Source organism: Suricata suricatta, chromosome 2 (genome assembly GCF_006229205.1).
Source record: "Suricata suricatta isolate VVHF042 chromosome 2, meerkat_22Aug2017_6uvM2_HiC, whole genome shotgun sequence".
NCBI classification, from domain to species: Eukaryota; Metazoa; Chordata; class Mammalia; order Carnivora; family Herpestidae; genus Suricata; species Suricata suricatta.
This window is the reverse complement of record NC_043701.1, coordinates 149709002-149717304: the sequence shown is the minus strand read 5'-3', so window position 1 is coordinate 149717304 and position 8303 is coordinate 149709002. Positions and strand designations below refer to the sequence as shown.

Genomic DNA, 8303 nt, shown 5'->3' with positions numbered 1-8303 from the left:
CAAGCAGGGAAGTGGCAGAGAACCCAAGAGGGAGAGGGAGAGTCCGACATGGGGCTTGATCCCACGAATGGTGAGATCATGACCTGAGCCAAAATCAAGAGTGAGATGCTTAACCAACTGAGCCACCCAGGCTCTCCAGATAGTATCAATTTAAACCAACATTTAACATTACAGACTAAGTAATGAGAGAATAAGAAGGAATGGAAAAGTGGATTGAGAGAAACCAAAAATCATTAGTCTTCCACTTATCTAAAGGGTGAATAGAGTTTTGTGTGTTTACTTCTATTTTAAGATATTTTAAATGAGGCCAGTACTGTTTTAGGATAACAACCATAGGATCAGAACCGAGCTATTTTCCTGTTTAACCTTAGTAAAAGGTGAAAGCAAATGGGGATACATTCCCTCATCTAAACACAAGAAATACACAAGGAAATACCGTATGTGAACAACTGGGCGTGGGTTGGGAATGTTCACAGTAGGCATCCTCCTATGGCAGAGAAGCTCCCCTCTCAGCTCCCACATTCCAACAAACCCTGTCCTCCTGTTTTATTCCTAACTAATTATTGGATCTGCTGCCTTCACTCTTGCGTCTCTGCCACTCCACAATGTGTGGCCTTTCTTCCCCTGGCTTTCCAGGATAGGTCCCAAAATGCTGATTTGCCTAAAAATTACAATTAATTGTGCATATTAGGTCCTCAATAAGTACTAACCCATAATGACTACACAAATGTTTCCAAGAATGGGTGTGTCTGGGTGGTTCAGTTGGTTGAACATCCAACTCTTGATTTCAGCTCAGGTCATGATTCTAGAGGTGTGAGACTGAGCCCTGCATTGGGCTCGGTGCTGAGTGTGGAGCCTTGTGAGATTCTCTCCCTCTTTCTCTGCCCCTCTCTCTCTCTCTCCCCCTCTTGAGCTCACTCTCTCAATCTAGAAAAAAAAAGCTCCCTAAAATGGACTTGGGAACAGTCCCGTGTCTGATGCTTTTGGAAACAGATATGTCTCGGTAGACATTTATGTATGTTACATATAATTTAATCCTCACGACAATCCCATGTAGCTGGCAGTGGCAGTCTCTCTACCTTAGAGAGGTGTCCATCATAGGGTCTCACAACCATGAAGTGCTCAATTTGGGATTCCTCCTAGTTCTGATTCCACGTGCCTTGCTTCTTCCAGCTCACTGGGTCATCTCGACAGGATATGCACTGAACTGCTGTAGGGCCCCCTGAAACAGAATAACTCTGAAAGGCTTTATCAAATACAAGCACAGCACTGACATTACTGTTAATATTAAATAAGCATTGTTTATTCAACAGAAATTGGCTCTATATATGTAGAATTTAACAAAAATTATGATTTATTAAAGACAATATTTTAAAAAGTTTATGAACTTTGTTACTTTTTGATATAAAGGTATAACATTTAGAGTTAAGGAGTATTTGACAAAATATGCTGTTTAGAAACTTGAATTTACCATTCTCAGATATTATTAAGTCAAGCTGGCAAAAATTAGGTATATATTACAAAACAATAAAATAGAATTACCTGAGAGAATCTGAGTCTTAAAAACTTTCTAGTGTCTGATGAAAGTTTTACAAAAGTATAATCCATTATGGTATGAAGACAATCAATACATTACAAAAGATAAAAATCTTAAGGCTATAAACTCTTCCCATAATATAATAACTAATATGAGTTACTTATTAAACTAATATAAATATTATAACAATATAAAAACTAATAACAATAAGTGTGTCAATAGAAATTGCAAAATTTTGTCATTTAAAATGTGCTCAATTCTTTCACTCGTGTGGAATTTAAGAAACAAAACAGATGAACATATGGGAAGGGGGGAAAAAAGAGGAAAGAGGGAAGCAAACCCCAAGAGACTCTTAAAGATAGAGTGCAAACTAAGGGTTGACGGAGGGAGGTAGGGAGGGAGATGGGCTAGTTGTATGATGGGTGCTAAGGAGGGCACTTGTTGGGATGAACACTGGGTGTTGTATTTAAGTGATGAATTACTGAATTCTACTCCTGAAACTAATATTACCCTATATGTTAACTAACTAAAGTTTAAATAAAAATTTTAAAAATGTGCTCAATTCTCTGTCGATAATTGGGTAAAGTGGGAAATTAAGGAATATAGCAACATACTGTTTATTAAATGACAACACTACATATGAAAATCTGTAACTTTTTAAAGTTTGTATATTTATTTTGAGAGGAGGAGAGGGGTAGAGAGAGAAGAAGAGACACAATTCAATGCAGGCTTTGTACCTAGTGAGGAGCCCAACGTGGGGCCTGATGTCACAACTGTGAGATCATGACCTAAGCAGATATCAAGAGTTGGACGCTTAACAGACTGAGCCAGCCAGGTGTCCCCCCAAATCTGTAATTTTTATCAAAACAATATTCAAGAGAAAATTTAAATATAGTGATTTTATCATCACTTAAGGAAAAAACCCAAAAGACATTCAATATGCATTTCTTGGAAAGGGGGATTCAAAGAAGTCCCTTTCTTTGAATAAAATAATACTAATAAATAAAATAAATCCTAATAAATAAAATAATACTAATAAAAGGAAAAAAATTACAAAAGAACAACTGGAAGTTATAAACCTCAAGAAAAAACTCACTAAAAAGTCTGATCAAGGGCACCTGGGTGGCTCAGTCAGTTAAGCCTCTGACTTCGGCTCAGGTCAGATCTCACGTTCGTGGGTTTGGGTCCCACATCAGGCTCTGTGCTGACAGCTAGCTCAGAGCCTGGAGCCTGCTTCAGATTCTGTATCTCCTTCTCTCTCTGCCCCTCCCCCTCTCATGCTCTGTCTCTTTCTGTATCAAAAATAAATAAAACATTAAAAAAAATTAAAAAAAGTCTGATCAAGAAAAACAGATCAAATATGTACAAATAGTACTATAGTTAAGAAAGAGTAAAAACAAGAGTATAGATATAATTCATTATTAAATTATAGATATAATTCATTTTTTAACATTTATTAAGATATAATTTATGGTAAAGATATACTATATTTTATAAAATTATAAGCAAATACTTTTACTTTTTTATTTATTCTTTTTTAAATATTTTAATGTTTTATTTATTCTTAATACAGAGAATGAGAGGAGGTGGGGCAGAGAGAGAAGGAGACACAGAACCGGAAACAGGCTCCAGGCTCTGAGCTAGCTGTCAGCACAGAGCCTGACGTGGGGCTCGAACCCACGAACGTGAGATCTGACCTGAGCCGAAGTTGGAGGCTTAACCGACTGAGTCACCCAGGTGCCCCAGCAAATATTTTTAAATGTAGCTGAAGAACTTTTGGGAAATTTGATGTTTTGGTGTGTTCCGTCTCTCTCATGACCACCAGAGGGCATAGTAGTTTTAAGTTTCTTTTCTCTCGCTTTTCTTTCCTGGGAAGTCCTGGATGAGTTCTGGGCTGTTTATTTTGTTGACAGACCCCAGGGAGGCAGACTGCTCAAGGCTTAAATGGTACTATTTGGAAGGGATCAAGGAGATTCTGGTTTGCTTACTCTCCATTGGAAGGAACATAAAAACGAGAATCCTAGGGAATGGAGTGGCCAATGGCCTGCAGAGCAACATGCCCAAGTTTTATTGTGACTACTGAGACACGTACCTCACCCATAACTCTCCATCTGTGAGAAAGACACACTGCAGTGGTAGGAAACACAAAGAGGATGTGAAAGACTACTACCAGAAATGGATGGAAGAGCAAGCCCAGAGCCTGATTGACAAAACAACCGCTGCGTTTCAGCAAGGGAAGATTCTTCCTACTCCATTCTCTGCTCCTCCTCCTGCAGGGGCCATGATTCCACCTCCCCCCAGTCTCCTGGGCCCTCCTCGCCCAGGTATGATGCCAGGACTCCACATGGGGGGGCCCTTCTCCTCCTGGGATGATGCCCGTGGGACCTGCTCCTGCAATGAGTCCGCCTATGGGAGGCCACATGCCAATGATGCCAGGGTCCCCGATGATGAGACCTCCTGCCCGTCCCCTGATGGTGCCCACTCGGCCGGGAATGTCTCAACCAGACAGATAAGGAGAGACAGGAACCTCTTTATATCCATTTTATATTACTTGTTCTACTTCACCAGGAGATCATGGTGCTGTGACTCTGGTGTTTTCTAACAGCATGACAGGGAAGACTTGCTTACCCTTCCTATCAAACAGAGAATAATTTTTGCAAGGGAATAGTGGGACAAACAAAAAAAAAGAGCAATTTTCATTTGTATTGTGAAATATGAAGATAAAATTGTCAACTGTTTTAGTTAAAAAAAAAACAACACACGAGAATCTTAGGGTCCTGGTTGGGAAAGAAAAAAACATGGAATTTATAGCATGAATTGTTAAGTTGGTATAGTTTCCATGAAAAAAGTAGTGGATTTCTGAACAGGAAATAGATGTTAGGTCAGACTGTAGTTCAAGTCCACTTGAAGGGCACAGGAGAGGGAGGGACTTTGCTTCTCTTTTGTGTGTTGAAACTGCTTCGGAAATCCAGAGGAGCATAATTAACTGGCTCTAATCATGTCTTTGCCTCAAGAGAGCAAACAATCCTTCTAGGTAGCAGTGCTAAATTAGAAAGGAGGTTCATCAAAGGTCCTTTCCAGCTTAATGGTTTTTATCATTAAAAAACTTCCAAGGACCGTCTTTGGCCCAACGGTGGGAAGTGTACAAATATAAAAATCATGCATCCAGCATAGATCCATCGTTCTGCAACACTGGGCGGACCATTGAGACCATTGGGCCTCCAATAATGACAAGAACCTTGCCTGTGTTATGGAGGTGTGAAGCTTAATTCTGGTAGTTATGTTTGACTTTGTGAAAAACATAAAGCTGGTTGTGAACCTAAGGGTTTCATGTTACCCAGTGGTTCTAGAACTCTTAGACATCCCATGGCACTTGGTTGTTACGTATTTTACAATTGTTGCACCTTTCCATGCAGCTTTAATAATATTTAGATACATCTCCTCTTGACTATGACCAAGGGTGCTTGTGTGTATGTAGAAAATTCTATGGAATATAAAAATAAAACTACTAGAATAATACTTGAATTTGGCAAGGTTACAGGACACAAAGTCAATAAACAATTAATTGTATTCATACATAATGGCAACAAATAACTAGAAAATGAAATAAAGTATTTTTTACAATGGCATCAAAATATCAAATATTTAGGGGGCGCATGAGTGGCTCAGTCTGTTAAATTTTGGCTCAAGTCATGATCTCCCGGTTTGTTGGTTTGAGCCCTCGCATCGGGCTCTGCGCTGACAGTGAGGAGCCTGCTTGGGATTCTCTCTCTTTCCCTCTATCTCTGCCCCTCCCCTACTCTCTCTCTTAGAAAACAAAACAAAAAACAAAACAAAACAAAACAAACAAACTTTAAAAACCCATCTAGGGAGAAGTCTAACAAAATACATACAAAATCTCTGTACTAAAAGTTACAAAAATATTGCTAAGAAAAATGAAGGCAAACCTCAATAGTCAGGGGAGCCATGATAAAGAGCTTGCCCACAGCCCCAAAGCCAGGGGAGTGGAGGTGCCAGCCCCTGCCTGCCATCCAGCACCAGATTTATACCTCTCACCACTAGACTCCTGCCCCTGTGTGTCTCCTTTTAGCTCTCTTGGCCACTTCTCAGGCTCCACTTTCAGGTCTTTGCTGTTGTTTTCTCCACCAGCAGCCCTTTCCTCAGCAGACGGCATCCTGTCCTGTTCCTGAGGAAGTGAGAACTGTCAGGCATGAACCCCCGCCTCTTCTGTACCACTGCTGCCAGAGGGCCGTCATGTGGGCCACCTGCTGCCTCTTTGCAAGCAGATAGAGTTCTCTTTTTGCCCAAGGTCAAGTACTCTAACTAACCTGCATGTCTTCTTGGGAAACTTATTCTTTCATATAACCTCTCTTATTTCCAAGTGTTCTTTTTTTTATTATTATTAATAGTTTATTACCAAGTTGGTTTCCATAAGACATCCAGTGCTCTTTGCAACAGGTGCCCCTCTCCATGACCATTACCACCCTTTCCCTTCCTCCCTTCCTCTTCAGCCCTCAGTTTGTTCTCAAGATTCAAAGATCTCTCATGATTTGCCTCACTCCCTCTCCACAACTCTTTTTCCCCTCTTTCCTTTTCCCGTGGTCCTCTGTTAGGTTTCTTTTGTTAGACCTATGAGTGACAACATATAGTATCTGTCCATCTCTGCCTGACTTTTTTCGCGTAGCATGACACCCTCGAGGTCCATCCACTTTGCTACAAATGGCCAGATTTCATTCTTTCTCATTGCCATGTAGCACTCCATTGTGTATATATACCACATCTTCTTGATCCATTCATCAGGTGATGGACATTTAGGCTCTTTCCATGTTTTGGCTATTGTAGACAGTGCCTCTATGAACATTGGGGTGCATGTGCTCCTATGCATCAGCACTTCTGTATCCTCTGGGTAAATCCCTAGCAGTGCTATTGCTGGGTCATAGGGGAGTTCTATCGATAGTTTTTTGAGGCGTCTCCACACTGTTTTCCAGAGCGGCTGCACCAGTTTATATTCCCACCAACAGTGTTGGAGGGTGCCCGTCTCTCCACACCCTTGCCAGCATCTATAGTCTCTTGATTTGTTCATTTTAGCCATCCAAGTGTTCTTTTTAAAAGTAAAGATGTTTTTAGGATTACAAGAACAATACAGCTTGTGATATAAGAATCTAGAAAAATACACAGTGGAAAGATTTGTTACTAATCCTATTAAAGTCACCATGAACATTTCTGTTGTTTGGGCATTTAAAAAGGCACAGCGTGGTCATATTAGTAAATAAAAACTGTCCCCTCGATTAAATGACTATTATTAATGATAACATAACCATTCCCACATTGTTGGACATTTAGGTTTCAAACGGGATATTTAATGTTGGGTAGCTTTCTAAAGGTTTGTTTGTATTTTTCTGATTATCACAATTTTACACTATCTCTGATTGTGTGGCTTCTTTTGCTGCCCCCCCGCCCCCACCCCCCTCAGGCTGCCCAATCAGAAATTTTGGGTCCTCTTCCTAGGCTGGGCCCAGTGACTTCCTGGGCTTAGAAGCCATGTCATGTAGGGGTCCCCTTCCCTGACATGGAAGGCGCTTTTTCTGATGTGCTGGCAGATGGCAGAGGGGACAGCCATGGGGAATTCCAATGGCAACAAACCGCATATCCTTGTTTGGAGACATATCACCTCCGTGAGCCTCCCCTCGGTCCAGGCTTGGCACCCACAGTCAGCAGGCCGGTCTGGGTCCTGTGGTTCTCGCGTCCGGCTGGGGATCCCAGGGCAGCTTCCCAGGCCCAAGTCAAAGTCCAGATGCAGCGATTTCCAAGAATTTAGAAGGCGCTGCTTAAAAGGCCGCCTCGCAAGTGTTTTGTGAAGATAGCTTATGTGAAGGAAGCTTATGGGGGAAGCGCAGACACCTGGCGTCTTTGTCCAGTGCACCTGGACAGCCCTTGGCTGCGGGGCGCTGGTGCTGGAAGCTTCCAGCAGAGGGCAGTGCAGGCACGCTGAAGAGCCTTTCCAAGCTGCGTGGGGCTTTACACGGCAGAATCGTCCAAAAGCTTGGAGCCGGTTCATCTGTTTTATGGTCTGAAGTTTATTGACTTTCACTCCACGCAAATCATCTGAGCCTGAAGGAATCCTTTAAAAACAGCAGCAGCATAGATTACAATCATGCGGATTCGATGGAACTTGCTTTCTCTCCTTTGCTTTGAACATCTGTCACACTGGTGTGACAATGGGCAGGGACAGGCCTTCAGGGAAGGGCAGGGTAGGTGGATTCTACCTGGTGCAGTTTCTCAGGGGGACTTATTCAGGGTGCCGATTAAACAGACTGGCAGACTGCTGGAAATGCCTACGTAGTGGGCCAAAGCTCTCCGTTAGACTGGGTTATAAAAGAAATGTCACTGCCATTATGTCCTGTAATTCCAGTCTAGTTTCTTTCTCTTTTTTGCCTGATACAGATAAATCACCACTTCTGGTTAACTCTGCTGAATTAATGATTGCTCAATCGTTTTTAGGTTTAAAACTCACTGGTTCCCTCTCACTGTGTCCTTGGACTGATTCTAACTAGGGAGCACAGGGCTGGATACAGCCACCCACCTGGAACCACAGGCTGGCCAGCCTTTTCTAAGGCCTTGGTCTCCCTGGGGCCTCTGCTGATCCCTGCCTATTTACAATTTATGTTTCATATTTTCTTGGGCCACCCATAAAAGGGCTGGGCAGGGCTCTGGGAATGATGCCTATGGTCCCTCGGCTCCCTGGGCAGAGAGATCTGCTGAGGTA

The 8303-nt window shown here is 42.1% G+C and overlaps 1 pseudogene; it reads left to right on the top strand.

Moving 5' to 3' along the window:
• Positions 1–3593: 3593 nt before the first annotated feature.
• LOC115285660 lies at positions 3594–4050 on the top strand (annotated as a pseudogene).
• The last annotated feature ends 4253 nt before the right edge of the window (positions 4051–8303 follow it).